The following is a 16,889-nucleotide window of genomic DNA, read 5'->3' as shown; positions in this document are numbered from 1 at the left end:
GGACCATGTATTAAGAGAAGGTAATTTCAGCAATTCTGCATAAAGGTTACATGCTCTGATTTTTGCATTTAAAACTGTCAATGTACAATATAAAGATGAATGGTAAAATGCATGCTAATAACTCAAGATTTTAGTTTTTTTTTACTTAGAAAAGCATTTGCTGGCATATTAAAAAAATAACAAACAAAACACCGTGACAAGTCAAGAAGGAGAGACCATGAAAAACAGAAAAAAATCTTTGTGTGTGCCTCTAATTACACTTTTTTCTGCTTTTTGAACAAAGGACCCCACATCTTCATTTTCCACTGAGTTTCTGAAAGTCGGGGTACATGTTTTGTCATCTTGCTATTCTGTATCTAACATAATAATATGGCATTTATCAGGTGCTCAAAAATGCTTTTTGCGATAATTTACATTAATTGAATTTGATTTATGTTATATATGTGTGTGTATGTAAATATATAACAAATATATGCATGTGTATATTATATCAGGTATAATACCTGAATACCTACATATTTATGCTTATAAATTTTTATAGTATGAATTAATATAAACATATGCCATAAATATATAATGATATATGCAAAAGGTAGGTATAAAATATATAGAAAACTGATTTTCAAACATTTTGGTCTTTCTGGGATCATTCTGTATTAAGAAACTACTGCTGCCGTCTCTCTGAATTTAAAAGGTCATTAATCCAAATGCTAATTTAATCAATATTATATTTTTAAAAAACTATAAAAAGTAAATTAATATCAGGTAAGCAGATTCATTGCACTATAAGCTTTCAGAATGTGCCTAGTGTCAGCACATTTCTATGAGAAATGACTCCTATTTATGCCAAACAGAACTCACTTATGAAAACTCACTTTCTTCATTGTTTATACTTTGATTCATTGTGAAAGCGAAGATAAATATGAATACTCTTACAATTTCTGGTTTGTCTACTTTCCGAGTGCTTATCATTTTTTTAACACCTGTGGCTAAATGTAGACAAAACGGATTTTGGTGTAAGCAGATGTCTTTTAATATGAATTTTTCCAGAACATTAGGCTCTAAGTAGCTTATTTTTTCTGCAAGCAACACTTTCATTTATTTAAAAAGTAGGAAGTATGTTTAATGGTGCATGTGTATAGACACGCAAACTTACAGAAGTAGACACACACGCATGTAGTAACTATCCATGCAGACACAAACACAAATTCACATACAGACACACACACACAAAGGCACATATGTGCACAGAGGCACACCTATGTCTACACAGGCACATATGCACAGGTACACAAATACATATGGGTGAAAAGACACACACATACAGACATGAACATATCACACACACATTGACAGAAACACATACACATAGACAGACATATACTGTACATACACACAGATCTGTATATACAGACACAAGCTCACAAATACAGACACATGCGCACAGGTACACATCTATGTGCATATACACAGCTCATGCACACGAACTCATGCATATACCTATACACAGGAACATATACACATACTCATGGATACATGTAGACACAGACTCATGCATGCAGACACACAGACACTTATACACATGTCCACATACACACCCACACATACGAAAATCTTCTGCCACATGCCTTTGGAATTGAACAGATTTGTTTGGAATAAAAGGAGGAAAGCTGGACAGGATGCTTCATTAAAAAAGAAGGATACAAGAGAAAAAGCAGGAAATAAAAAAATATGAAATCATTATGAATATATAAAAAAAAGATGCTACTCCTTCCTCTCTGATAAATAAGTAACTTTAGGTAAGCACTCAACAAATGTTTCCTGAACACCTGACAGGTTCTGTCTCAATGCCAGAGTTCACATGAAGCATGCATCATATTGACACAAATGAGTATAGGAGTCTTTGCTTCATTTTCTTAATACATTGCCAATTTATTGCAGAATTGTGGGAATACCATGATATGTCTGTAGGGCTGCAAAATTTGCCACCCCAAAACATGTCTCTTTGACATGTGGATTATTTTAGGCTGATGATTTGTAAGAAACAGAAGGCTCAGAGGTAATCTTTGACCCTTCTCCTAACTGCCTAAAAGAATGTAGCTGGAGGACCTGCTCCAAGAAGGGAGCTATCACTATAGGTAACCACATTATAATATGAACTACGGGTGGGAGACAAGGAGGAATTTAGCACAATCTGTTTGTTAAAATTCCTCTCCATGTCCCACTGTTTCTGTATGACCCACTGAACATTTGTTTACCAAATATTTACTCTTTCTCATCTTCTGGGAATGGTCTTCCTTTGAAGTCCCAGACTGCTACTCACTTCTTTGTAGCTCAGGACAGCATATAAGCTTCAACTGCCTGGCTGCCTGTGAGTCTCAGATTCTTATGGAGCACCTGTATGTACGTAGTTAAATTTGATTTTCTCCTGTTAATCTCTTTCATGTCATTTTAATTCTTAGACCAACCAAAAGAACTTAAAGGGTAGAGTAAAATGTCTTCCTCCCCAACGTGTCCTTAACATTCAGAGGAGGTAATAACATTAAAGAAGATGAGATATACCCCATAAGCCCTTCTTTCTCCTCCTTGGTCTTTTTTTTTCCAACTCAAAAGACAAACACATTATCTTGAGAAACTGCAAAACACCTCTCCTCTCAGTCTGACGGTCTCTCCCTGTATTCCCTCCTATCATGGCCTTTTGCATTGGTTTGTGGCCTTCTTTTGTGTGGGTGTCTGTATTTGTGTTTCTTTCTATTTTATTGTCTTTTGTTTTCCAGATGCAATATTCAAAAGGAGAAGTTTAATACATTTGGTAGATATATCGAGATATCAAAGTCACAATGTAGCATTAAACAGAATATACAGATCACTACAGGACTCTAATGAGGAGGACAGATTAAAAATCACAGCCGAGTTCACTGCCATCTGTTGGATCTTCCTTCTTCTTCTGGTTTATAGAGTTTGGGATCTGAGTTCAAGAAGATAGAATGGCAACTGAGTTTTATAAAAGGCTAGATTATGGATTCTGCTACTCAACAATGTAAACTCTGTTGAATTCTCTACCCACCAAACTGCACACAGCCATCATTCCTCACTTGAACGTGGGGACAATAATTAACTTCTTAGTGGAGTTGCTATAAGACTACACTGATCTGGAAGTATATATTGGATCAAATAGGATTTTTACTATAAAACATTTACCAACAGTACCTGGCATTTGAAGCTCTAAACAAAGTTAAAAAAAAAAAAAACTTTAATAAAGTAAATAATATTTTCCCTATAAATCTTACTAGGGTTTACAAGTTCTTCTAGAATATTCTTTGGTTATCTCTATTTCATTTTAAAGTAAAAAATCTAGGAGTAAAAGTACTTCTTTTCCATCTCTTTCCTTACAGAAAGCTTTGCCACTGTATTTACACATCACACACACACACACACACACACACACACACACACACACAATACACCTCATTCTACTTTTCAGTATCAATAGGATTCTCATTCAACAGAAAGGGAGCAGAATTGGCCACGCCAAAATATGCTTTTTGGCATAATGATTATTTTAGGCTGGTTATTTTTAAGAAACAGCAGACAACAGGGAAAGCTCTGAAAACAAAGTAAAAGTTATCCTTTTGTGAGAGACATTTACATTTATAAGGGAAATCTCCATTTGTAAGAGGCTCTCTCTCTGTCTAAGGAAGTGAAAGACAACATATCTCTAGAAACTGTTATCAATGGAGAAGGCAGTGACTTAAATCTGCATAACAATCATACCTTTGGTTACTGTGCTTTGTCTACAAACCTCCCATAACTGGCTTTTCTGTCCCACATTATCTTCTTCTGTTTAGGCAGAGGGGTATTTAAGGTGATGTCTTGGACCACTGGGGGAGTTCCTCAGTTTTCGTGGGTCTCTCCTAGGTACACAGGACGGATACATGTTACTGAACTTCAGTTTGTTGCTTTCATGTTAATCCATCTTTTATTACAGGAAAGCCTCAGCCAAGAACCTGGAAGGGGAAAGGGAAAATTATTTTTCCTCCCCTACACAACCAATATTAATTAAGTGCTGACAGTGTTCCACACACTTACCTTCTGAGGTTGTTCTGTCTATTAAATGAGAAAAGACATACGCATTCTCATGCTGATCTAACAGGTGGAAAACTGAAGTGCACAGAAATTATTTTGCGGCATCTCCCTCCTACCAATTTAGTCTAATCTCCTTTCATCATAATTCATCCCCAATCCTGTTTCTTGCCCCAACTCCTACAAACACACACTCACACACTGTATCCACCTGCCCTTCAGACCTACTTGTATAGTCTCTAGAGAGAATGTGAGAAATTGTAAATGACTCTTTGTTCTGTCTTAAGTTTCCTGCAGCTTGAAATTTTTCCACTAATTAAGTCTTCAGGCCTCAGCTGAAATGCCTGAAATGTTTCCCCTTCTGTGAAAGTCTCTCTGACTAATATAGGCAAGTTTGGGTTCACCGTCTCTCTCGATGATATTCTTCCTTATTATAATTCTGCCTATTATTTGAATTTCTCTTCTTATGGAAATTGTTTGCAACCATTATTGTCCTCCCCAGTAGACTAAACATCTTGAAATCAAGGGCATATCATGATATGTACTTAATTTGTATTATAAATGAACCAACAGTATACCCAGGGTCACAGGAGTATAAGTAAAGTTTACAGTGTTTTGTTGTTGTTGTTTTAATAAACATATCACAGTGACCTTGATATTGCATTCTTACATTGGCGTCTTCCTTTTCAACTGTTTTTTCTCTTTTAATAAAAGGGACCTGCTGTTAGGAGAAGAAAGAGCCCCTGGTCTCATAATAATTCTCCACATGCTGGAGGAGCTGGTGATAAGGTCCTGGATCACATGTAATGTTGTTGACCTTTACTGACTCTATTCTGAACATCCACAGGAATTGTCTATAGAATTAGAGCAACTCAAAATAGAATTCTCTTCATTTAGTTCCAACATACATTTTGAGAGGGTAGTAGTAGTAGTATTTAATTTGTCATTTTCTTGCTTTCCTTCCTAAATAATGATTGCTTACTCGTGTTAGTGCATAAATACATAGAATTATTAGAGGGTAAAATGACATCTCTTTCTGTTTCTTGCCTAGGCCCTAATAAATCCTGAACTACAGCTTTAAATGTAATCTATTGTTTTGATACTATTAGGAGACATAAATTGAATCACTGATAAGCTCACAATGATCCTTTATTCAGTATTGATATCTTGGTAATTATATATTCAGGTAAATCAGGTTACACCTGACCAGGGTAAACTTATGACCCAAGAATGGGTCAATTAACTTGCCCCCAGCTACAGAGATTGGTCAAACTATTGCCATGAAACTAGTCAGAGGAATCATGCCTCATTCTCTCTAGGGTAGAAAAGGCTCTCTGTCATAGGGCAGAATGCTCCCCTCTCTGCATTTGCTTTAGAGAGAGACTAAAGCTAAAAACCAGGGAAGAGTGTGAGGAGAAAAGAGAAAAAGAAATAGGAGAGTGACTAAGTTGTTGTTTTGGCATGCCTAATGTCCCATCCCTGCCCTTTCTTAGGTAACACTAAAATAAAACACAATTCCCCCTTTTGGTCATCATGGCAGAAACCAAACTCCTAGCACTTTATTAGGCTGAGTGTGGTCTTTGGACCAGGAACACTGACATCACTTGGGACGTCTCTCAGGAAGAGCCTCAGCTCTCAGGCTCCACTTCAAACTTGCTAAACCAGAACCCGCATTTAAAAGAAAATCCCCAGGAGTTGTATGTGCACAGGAAAGACTGAGAAGCACTAATAGAGCTGCATTGCTTCCCTGTTTCTCTGTGTTCAATTCACACTGGCCTTTTTTCAAACTTCCACAACCAATTCCAACCACAGGCTTTTGCAAATACTGTCTTCCCTGCCTTGAAAACTCTTCTGTTCCTTTTCTCCTGGCTAACTTATCTTTAAACTTTAGATCTCGATTCAAGTGTCATTGTGCCCAGGCATCTTTCTGAACAGGTTAAAGTCCCTATTATATGTGTTCATATTATAGGAACCTTTCAGGTAAATGTGATGCATATTAAGTTTCATGATTCTGAGGGGGAGAATACGCCACCCCAAAATAGGCCATTTTGGCCTGTTGATTATTCTGATTTAAAGTTACTTAAGAAACAGCCAGTGAAAGAAACACACTCTGACCCTCCTTTGACCCCCAGAAAGCAGAAAATAAATCTCCCATGTGAAAAGTACCCTCCCTGTACGCGGAGGAGGAGAGACATCCTTATGACCAGAGTAGGGAACTTCAGGAGCAAGAAGGACAAACTTTGTTACTGCTTCCCTAATTTACTGCCCCGAGCCCAAAGCTTTCTGTCTTTTCAATTGTTCACAAATTCATTGTTTCTCTGTCTAAAAGGTATAAAAGCTGCCTGCACTGGTCACTTCCTTGAGACCCAGATTTCTATGAGCTCCCATATATACACAATTAAATTTGTTTTTCTCCTGTTAATCTATCTTATGCCAATTTAATTATTAGACCAGCCAAAAAACATAGAAGGGAAGAAAGGGAAAGTTTTCCTCCCTTACAATTCATTGATAATAATGGATTTTTTTCCTTACCATTGTATTCTTAGTACCTAGATTGCTACATACTACGTTTTCAGTAGATACTTATTGAGTGAATGTATAGATGAATGATGAATTCTACCAAGAAACAAGCTGAAGCCCAGAAAAGTTGGCTGATTAACCCAGTCATCGAAAAAGTGGTAGATCTGAGTTTATAATCCAGGTTATTGCCCTTATGTCTCAGAATGGTATCTTCGAATTCTCCTTATTTCCCCTACAATTTGTTCACCTAAACTGAGAAAATTAGAAACAAACAGATGCCAGATGGAAAATAAAAGTCCAGCCTTGAAAATTCATGAAAACAAGAGGAACTTCTTTGTAAAGCACCTTCTTTTCTTTAGTCAGAAGGACCGTCAAATATTCTGCTCCTGAATGAGTGGCTTGGCTGATTCAAGTATATCCATTATCAAGTGATGACACTTCTGTTTGGATGCCAAGTTCTTTGGCCACAGAAAAGATAAAATGCAATGGCTCAAAGTGACTGGCAAGTAGGAAGTGCCCAGCAAGTGGGAACCCAGGTAATCATCTGATGGATGTTCCGTCCGCAGTGGACCTCTCAGATACAAAATGAGAACAATTTATCAAAATAAGCTTATGGCATTTCTATTCGGGGTGCAGTGCAGTACTTATGATGGGAAGGTTTTTATCAGCAGAGCAGGGTAGGGAAGGGCTCATGGAAATTTAAAGCAATCATTATTGTGGCAAGCCTTGGCATAAAGTGGATGCAAATGGGATGAAGTTCCTTTTTGTTATTTATTTAATTCTTTAGTTAGTTATTTCTGCAGCTCATCTGAACAACTTCTTTTAAAAAGATTTTATTTATTTATTTATTTATTTATTTATTTATTTATTTGACACAGAGAGAGAGCACGCAAGAGAGAGCAGGAGAGGGAGAGGAAGAAGCAGACTCCTGGCTGAGCAGGGAGCCCAACGTGGGGCTCGATCCCAGGACCCCAGGATCATGACCTGAGCCAAAGGCAGACGCTTCAGCAACTGAACAACTTCTATACTGTTAAAGTTACCAACTGGCCCTGCACCCTCAAAATTCACGTCTTATGAATTATTCCTAAGCAGCCCTACACTTATTATAGCCAATATCCCAGACAATTTCTCCTTGCCCACCTTAGATCCCCATTTCCTGAAGTGTTTATTATTGTCTTAGCGTCTGAACTTCTATTTTGTATCACAGTAATAGCCTGTGCTTTCGTTTCTTCTGAAAGTGGCTGATGGGCCACGAATATTGTTCTCAAAAGCTTTGTTTAGGTATAACTAAATTTCTGTCATTCTTGGATTCATTTATTCAGCTACTTACTTTCTGCACTCAAGATCCCACACACTGCTAGATGCTAGAAGATAAAACACAGCACTCTTGCTCATATGCATGTAATTAAATGGTATTCAATATACATTATTACATAATTCTGATACAATGAGATATTTCTGTGGAGACAGAGTTTGCCCCTGGATATATTAAAGATCTCAGAAGACCCATGCCCAACCCAAGACCCTGCCTGGGCACCACTGTGCTTCCTTTGGGTTTGTCCCCATGCCATCGGTCTTAAACTGTCAGGCAAACCATCAGGTCTACCTGTGTCCTCCCCTTTCCACCCTTTGCTTACCTCTACTCATACATTTACAGAAACAGAAAATTACAAAGTCCTGCTCTGTAACTCCCATCAGACATTAAATATCTTGTTGTAAGTAACTGTTCTCAATTCATCTTTATAACCCTGGTATCTAACACTGTGTCTTCCATTCAGAGGCACTCAGTAAATGTTGAACTCACTGGCTCATTTGATAAATGCAAAACAGCTTTAAGTGTCATTTTCTTCAAATGGAACTCAAAATAGGATTAACTTTGTCATCCCTCAGAAATGAAGCCATTTCTAATATGCCTTCAGTGAAGGAGAAGAGGAAGAAAAAAAAAAAAACATTTTGCAAATTACAATAACTTGACAGCTGCTTGCTAAACAATACCACATTAATTTTCAACATTCTACACATGGCTGAGTGGAAGATCCCTTAATCCCAGGTCCCATTTGATGTTTGCCTCATTGTCTCTGTCCCCTCATTGTATCACTTGCAGAAATCACCAGTGGCTGTACACTCTCTTAAACCTTATTATTGCCGGAGAAGTCCTAGACTAGGTTAATGCAGATCTGCTTCCCAGAGGTATGTTAAAATGGATTTAAGTTCTTTATTTTGAGTGAATGACTTTGAGAAATTCCTGTCTTTATCAGTTACTACCAGAGAAGCAGAACTTTTCAGGAGTGACAGTAAACTAACCACATATTCTTGAGTTCCAGAGAAATAATACCTTTTAAAGGGATTGAGATTAATTTGGCCATTTATGAGGAGGCATAATCAGATGACCTTGTGTGTTGGAGCCAATGAGACACTGTGTCAGGAGTTTAATTTACTGGCTCCTAAAGACCTGTATTTGGGGAACTTTTCTGAGCAAATTCTCCAAGCTTTAGTCATGCCACTATGATTCTTTTGTTCTTGGCTTACTGTTTCCAACAAATGATTACCTTCAGAGGAAAGAAAAGGGAAGAGTCTAGAAGGGGCTCTTTGCTTTTTGAAAAACTGAATACAGTCTAACAGAGAAGAGGAATGGTAATTGCAATGGAGCCAGCATTTTGGTGAGTAAAGTGTTGCTTGATATGCCCATTCTCGTCCAATAATAAAGGGATTAGGACAATTCATATCTTTTGCTATAAAAGCTGTTTTTTTTATTGATTTGTTTATTTTGACTCTTTCAAAAAATTCAGATACTAATAGCATTTCAGAAATCACTGACAGAGCATATCAGGAGTCCCGTTTCTAGGAATAATGATGTAGGTTGGGAAATTATGGGCCAGAAAGAACATCCTGATAGCACACTGCACGCAAAAGCTAAATGGTACCTTAAAGTCCTTAGAAAAGTCTCCTTTTGGGGACTAATAAAGCATCAGCATGGATGTGGCAAAAGTGAATACTGAGCCAAGCACCTTATCAGGCCATTCACTGAGACGTTGTGATTTTCCTAATCCTATTAAGGTCACTCTTCATCACTACTCAAAATAATAAGGAAGGGTACAAGAAAATATTTTTATCATTCATTCAAGTTTTGAGTGCTCTACAAAATGAAACAAGAAGAAATAAGATCAGTCAAAATGCAACTATTCCTGTAAGAAAAAACAAAAGAATTATAAAATGAAAGGAGGAAACAATGATCAAGATCCCTTTTTCACAGGATGCCTGGCTGGCTCAGTCAGAAGAGTGTGCAACTCTTGATCCCAGGGTTGTGAGTCTGAGCCCCATGTTGGGTGTAAAGATAACTTAATTTTTTTTTTTTAAGGATCTCTCTTTCATGTGCATGTACTATCTGATAAAATTGTAGCTTGTGACTTGTACTTCAAAAATATATAGGGACACCTGGGTGGCTAGTCAGTTAAGTGTTCAACTCTTGATTTCAGCTCAGGTCATGATCTCAGCCCTGTGTTGGGCTCCACGCTCCGCAGGGTGTCTGCTTGAGATTCTGTCTCTCCCTCTGCCCATCCCCACCCCCAGCTCACACGAGCTCTTTCTCTTTAGAATAAATCTTTTAAAAATACATATATAGAGATATATATATACAAACATATGTATATATGCATTGTGTACATATATGCATATATATGCATATATATTTGGAAATTGTATCTAAATACATAGTATATATTTTTATATATATTTATATAGTATAGTTTATATATCTAGATACATATTTAGATATATATAATATATACAATTATATATATTTGGTTCATGGACTAGAATGCATAGACTTAAATGAATCGAATGCTTTTCGTACCTGACAGCTACTCTCCTTTGTACATGATAGCACTTCGTTAATTTCTCTCAAAACAAAAGTTGTGTTCTTGTGTATGTGTGTGTGTGTGTGTGATATATATACGTAATTTGAAGGTGCTCCAAAATGATAGCAAATAAGGATAAATATGTGCCTCTGTGCATTCACCTCTATGCTTCACGGTCTGACCTTAGTCTACCATAGCTTCCTCAACCTTAGCTGTCACTCTCCAAAACAAACCATTATATGTGAACATTAGAGGCATATGCACCCTTTCGAGTCAAAAGGAGCCATTTCAAGTCCCAAGGGTGTATTTGTCCATCTTATTATGGTTTCACCTTGTAGGCTGGGAAACTATGGGCCTCACCTTGTCCATCTGGCAGATTTCCACTCATGTTTCATGAATGGAAAAAAAAAAATGGCACCTATTTTAGAGAACATCACAAACTCCTTCCCATGAAGGGTCATATTCTCAGTGCTTCACTAACAACTCTTTCACTCTGCTACACAAACATTCATTGTAATCTGAAATTATGTCTTTTCCCAGAGCCTTCACCTCTACAGACTAGGAGACACTGAAGGGCAGGCAACATACATCTTTGACTTTCCTAGAACTACGTTCTAGATGCAGATTCTAGATTCTAGAATGTAGTCCTATTCCACAGGTATTTACTCTGTGAGTGGGCTACTAGACATGTGGTTTACATTTTAGGATTCCTTTCACCGCACTTCTATCATAAGCTCCATTCCTCACATTTTAGTTAACGTCTTCCCACTCACAGGCATGAAATTTTACCAAGAAACTATAAATAATGTTGTAGTGGTGATCTGAATGAGCGTATAAATTCTTGGCCCACATAATCCCTCACAGTTATCCTTCAAAGATATTGTATAGGTTTAATTCTTCATCTCTGACATTACTGGATTGAATCCAGAAATAGAAAATAAATAAAATTGTGTCTCCTCTAGAGAAGACCACAGGCTTGTTTGTATTTAGAAATGCTCACCACATCTTTCGTGCTGTGTTCTCTAATGGATCGTACATCTTTTTCTACCTTAACAATCTAGATTATGCTCACTTTTCTTAACAATTGTGCAATCCAATCTCCTGGATAAATAGCAACTATTTCCATCATACTAAATAGATAAAGTTCTATTGAAACAGAAAGAACATTTTTCAGAGCTCTTTTGGTAAAGTCAAAAGTATGAACTATGTTTTTTGGTATGTGTGTTTGTTTTTTTTTTAATTTTCCTAGCTTTGCTTTTCTCTTCTATAACATAGTAACCTAATGAAGTATTAATAACATATATGCAAAATAGCCGATTGTTTGGCACATGACGGATGTCCAATAAATATTGAATTTCGTATCCCTATCTTGTTATAATTGTTTATTCTTTTGTCCACTTATCTTTTCATGCATTTATTCTTTCATCCTTCTATCCATTTATCTAACAACTCTGCAATTACGCCACCCTCTATTTTTCAATGCACATATACATCAAGCATCTTTTATGTTACTAGTGACTTTGCTAATTGCTGAGGATATAGAGATGAAAACTGATAACTGCCCTTAAGATCCTAGCCCAGTAGGCATGGCATCCGTGATTCACAATAAGAATACAACTTTTGTTATGGGAGAGAAATTAACAAAGTGCTATCATGTACAAAGGAGAGTAGCTGTCAGGTATGAACAGTATTTGATACATTTAAGTCTATGCTTTCTAGTCCATGAACCAAACTGTGCTAAACACTTTACGTAAATTATGGTATCTGAGCCTCACAACATCAGAAAATTATACTTATTTTAGAGGTAAAGGTTCTGAAGCCTATGTAAGTCAGTCACGTGGTCAACATCAAGTTGCAAGTAGTAGATCTTGGACTTGAGCCCAAAACGTGTTCTCAAAACTACTATGCTGTTGCCTTTGTGGATAATGGTCTTCAAGGCAGATGTGAAGAACATCATGGTCTAAAAGTGAAGGAAAGCAGATTTGTATTCTTCAGTTTCATATTTATATTTTCCAGAATGGAGTGAAAAAAGAACCTGGATACATAATGATTAATGACAGCCTCTTCCCACTAGGAAAACACCTAAGTTCCTGAGAGCAGTGATTAGACTACTGAACAGCAGATAGAAGGAGGCAGACTAAGGGATCATAGCACCATAAAATCCATTATATATATATAATATGTGTATATAATATATGTATATAATGTATGTAGAATATTGTCTCTTTTGCTAATAATGGGTATTGGACTATATATGTGGAGTATATCCTAATTGTGTTTTGTTGAAAGAAGCAAATTCAGATGAACCATGCTTTGTTGTTGTTGTTGTTTTTGTTCTTTGGGCCTGGGCAATAATTTCTGTGGAGTGTAATGAGAAAAAATACTGTGTTCAACATTACTTCAGTTAGCATCACTCTGGGCACTTTTCTCAAATGAAAGGAATTGATTTCTCTATGTCTCTTATTTTTAATTAGAAGTTATCATGTGGACTTCTTTCATTCCTCCTTCCCTTTCTTCTTCCTTATTTAATAATTCTGTCCAACAGCCATTGGGGGGATTGAGTAAGCTTAGGAGGGTCAGAGACTGCATGGTAGCAAGGGATACCCACTTGGAGGTGAGTAGGACACAACCATGTGGGGAAGGAGTGGCCGTGGTGGCCAGCCACAGGAAGTGAGAGCTCAATAGGTAGGGGAGGAATTTGTGCAGGAGTGTTGTGAGTGGCAGCAGAAGCCCACACAGGATGCTAGAGCACAAACAGCATGAAGAAGACTCACAGACTCCACTTTGATCAAGTGATCAATGTTATTGTCTTCAAAACTGGGACACACTGAAACTGTAGATCACCTGTTAGGAGTCAATGACAAGAATACAGCAATATTTCTGTCACATTCCTGCCCAGAAGATTGTATAATATAAATCTGATCATGAGGAAATAACAGATAAACCCAAATGGAGAGAGATTCTGTAAAACAACTAACCTATAATCTTCAAAAGTGACAAGGTCATGAAAGTCAAGCCAAGAACGAGGAATCCTGAGGATTGGACAACTAAATGCAACATACGATCCTGGACTGGATCCCTTTGCTATAAAGACATGATTGGCACAATAAGTTAAACTTGAACAGAGTCTTGAATTAGAAAACAGGTATCAATTTCACTTTCATTGATGGTTGCATCATGGTAAGGCAAGGGAGTGTCTAGGTTGTACAATATCACTTGCTAAGGTTTTCAGGGGTTATAATGCATCATATTAACTATTTTCTCTCAAATGGTTCAAGAGAAAGAAACTGCTATTCTTACAGGGTTTTGGTAAATAGCTTCATAATGATAATTTAAAAAGTTTTAATCGGTCATGAAGATGAGGACTGAAAGTCCAATCTCTAAAGGGTCGTAGAACCCCTGGTTCAAATTCAAGTCCATCCTTTACTAGCTGTGTGATACTGACAAGTTATGTAACCTCCATACATGTCAATGATGGGGATATTGTTAAGTTTCAAGCAAAGGATTAAATGCCATAAGCTTTCATGTGAGGATTCAGTTCTTCAGTGCATGAAAAGCGATTAGAAGAGGGCTTGACATAAAGCACCGAATCAGTTTAGCTACTGTAATCATTATTATTACTAATTATCATCATCATTCTATTGAATGGTTCAATTCTAGGAACTCATAAGACATAAACTGGAATTTGTAGTCATAGAAACCTGGGTTCAAACGATCGCTAATGAGTTAGGTGGCCCAGAGAATATTTCTTAACTTTGTGAAACTTCACTGTTTTCCATCAACTTCTGTGACCTCACCCTGAGCTACAACTCATCTTTGCTCACTATTTCCCATCTACACGGGCCTTCTGTCAGTTCCTCCAAAAGATCCAGTTGTTACCAGCTCTAGAGAATAACTCGTTCTCTTCTTTCTTCCTGAAACACACCTTTGCCCTTCCCTGGCCAAGATGGCTCTACTACTTTAGAGCCCTGCTTAAAATTAAGTCCTCACGGTCCCTGATCATTAAGCAATTCTCTTTCATAGTCTCTATTTTTTTTATAGAACTTAATGAAATTCGTATTTTTTTTTTCCATTTTTATTGTCTGCATCCTACCCTAGACAAAAATATTCTTGAAATTGGTGTTTAGGTCTTTGATTTTCCCTGATCATTAAGCAATTCTCTTTCAGAGTCTCTATTTTTTTATAGAACTTATTGAAATTCGTATTTTTTTCCATTTTTATTGTCTGCATCTTATGCTAGACAAAAACATTCTTGAAATTGGTGTTTAGGTCTGTTGATTTCTGTCATATTCACCATTGTGTACCCAGGATATAGTACCCAACCCAGAATATAGTAGGTTTTTTCCAAATAATTTTACAATGAATTAACATACAAAAGAGCAGAGCACAGCACCATGCACTTGAGATTCATTGTATCAACTCTACACCATCCCTTCAGGGCTGACAGCAAAACAGGTACCAGTATCACCATGACCATAAACACAGGCTTGCTCCTTACCCCAGGCAAAAATAAAAAGTGTCAGTAAATCTTAACAATTCTCAAGTAAAAACTAATTTTCAGGTATTAAACATCCAGGCAATTGAGTAAAGGAGCCTCACCCAAATTATGTAAGGAGACAATGCTGCATGCAAATTTTCAGTTCCCACTAAAAAATGAATGATTACTTCAGAAGAAAATAATTGCTTTGGCACTAAATGCAGCTGTTATTTATGTCACATTATTTATAAGACTGATGTGCATAATATTCTTCCAGCCCTCCTATAAATTAAAACAATTCAGGAACATATTATCTACAGACACTTATGAGAAGATATGTTTACAGTTGCTACACTGCTGATTCTAATAAGAATAGGGTATTTTCTCAAAGATAGAGACATTTTATGTTAAAAAATGAACAAATAACCTCATCATTGTCACACAGGAGAGATGGCTGACCAATGACCAAGTTACAAGGTACGAAAATGTCCTCATGATTTTAAGCCACTTAGCTTTAGTTACTTCACCTTAGATGAGAGTAACATAGAAAGAACTGTACATGGGCACTACAACGAGAAAGCATGGCTCAAACTCCAGTCCCTTGTGTGTCAGCTCTAAAACTTGGGGCCTATTATTCACCAAAATAAGCTTCATCTTCCCCATCTATAAAATGGGAATAACACTTACTTTGTAAAGTTGTTTTAGGGATTCAGTGAGACAATGAACATACCACAGCTCAGTGCTTGGGCTGTTATAACAAAACACTACAGACCGGGTAGCTGATAAACAACGGAAATGTGTTTCTCATAGTTTTGGAGGCTGGAAGGTTGAGATCAAGGCACCAGCACTATTACGTTGTGATGAAGGCCCTCTTCTGAATGGCAGACTGCCTACCTCTCTCATTGTGTCATCAGATGGTGGAAGGGGTAGGGAACTCTGTGGGACCTCTTTTAGAAGAGCACAAATCTCAAACATGAGGATTCCACCTTCATAACTAATCACTTCCCGAAGGTCTCACCTCCAAATACCATCAGCTTGGGGATTAAAATTTCAACATAGGAGTTTTTTTGGCAGGGTGGGGGGAGGAAGGACACAGATATTCAGACCCTAGCAATGGCCATATAGAGAACATTTGACAAATGACGATGATGATGATGAAGGTTTTGGATGAAACCATTTAAGTCCTTCTTAAGGAGTTTGGTTGATTATTAACAAGACCTAATGCAACAGCAGTTTCCATGTACTGACCTATTATTATCAAGAGGAGGGAAGAGAGTTTGATTTTCCTTGGCGACCATGATCCAGAACAAAATGAAGATGGAAGCAAGATTTTCCCCTGTTGTGGATGAAATCTTGCTAGCGGGGGCTGGAGCGGCTGAGACACCTCACCTACACACAGCCTGCGTTAGGCACTTGATGTGAGGAAATGGCGCACGGCATCCCTGTATATCCGGTTTCACTGTCAGCACCCTATTGCTGATGAGGGAAGAGATACCTTCAGAGATTCAGCAGCTTACCTATAAAAACCTAGAGCCAGTTCAATGATGAATTTGGCCAGAAACTTGAGGAATTGTTCAATAGTTTCTTCTCTGATAAAACGGACAGGGGAACTTGATTTCTAATCCTCTTCTGGCAGAAGCTAGTGATGCTGGCAGGGACTATCAGCTTTTAAGTGAGTGTAATGGTGTGCTTGCATGAAACAAGGTGCCTCTGAGTGGAAATGTCTTCTTGGGGTATCCTGTAGAACAGATAGCTACAACGAAAGCGTCTGTCTGCAGGTCTCCTCGCAGCCTCTGCCAGATGTCACTTAACCAGCCCGAATCCAGACCCAGGTCCACCTACTATCTGTGCTTCACCGACACCCTTGCCCCGGGTCCCTTTGGAGGTGTACCGACTCTGTTTTACTTCTAAAGAAACTCATTCTCTCTTTTTAGGACGGAACTTTCTTGGAG

General features: G+C 37.6%; 1 long non-coding RNA gene across 1 annotated transcript in view; it reads right to left on the bottom strand.

The window, feature by feature from the left end:
- Positions 1–1,915: 1,915 nt before the first annotated feature.
- The window catches only part of LOC123000799 (uncharacterized), a 28,836-nt gene continuing 13,862 nt past the window's right edge, over positions 1,916–16,889 (bottom strand). Inside the window, exons 3-4 of the long non-coding RNA XR_006409057.3 lie at positions 3,775–4,007; positions 1,916–2,968 (exon numbers count right to left, since the gene is read on the bottom strand). This is a non-coding gene — a long non-coding RNA (uncharacterized LOC123000799). The remainder of the gene's footprint in view (positions 2,969–3,774; positions 4,008–16,889) is intronic.

Source organism: Ursus arctos, unplaced genomic scaffold (genome assembly GCF_023065955.2).
Source record: "Ursus arctos isolate Adak ecotype North America unplaced genomic scaffold, UrsArc2.0 scaffold_19, whole genome shotgun sequence".
Classification (NCBI taxonomy): domain Eukaryota; kingdom Metazoa; phylum Chordata; class Mammalia; order Carnivora; family Ursidae; genus Ursus; species Ursus arctos.
Note: the sequence above shows the minus strand (reverse complement) of the source record. Positions and strands in the feature narration are given on the sequence as shown.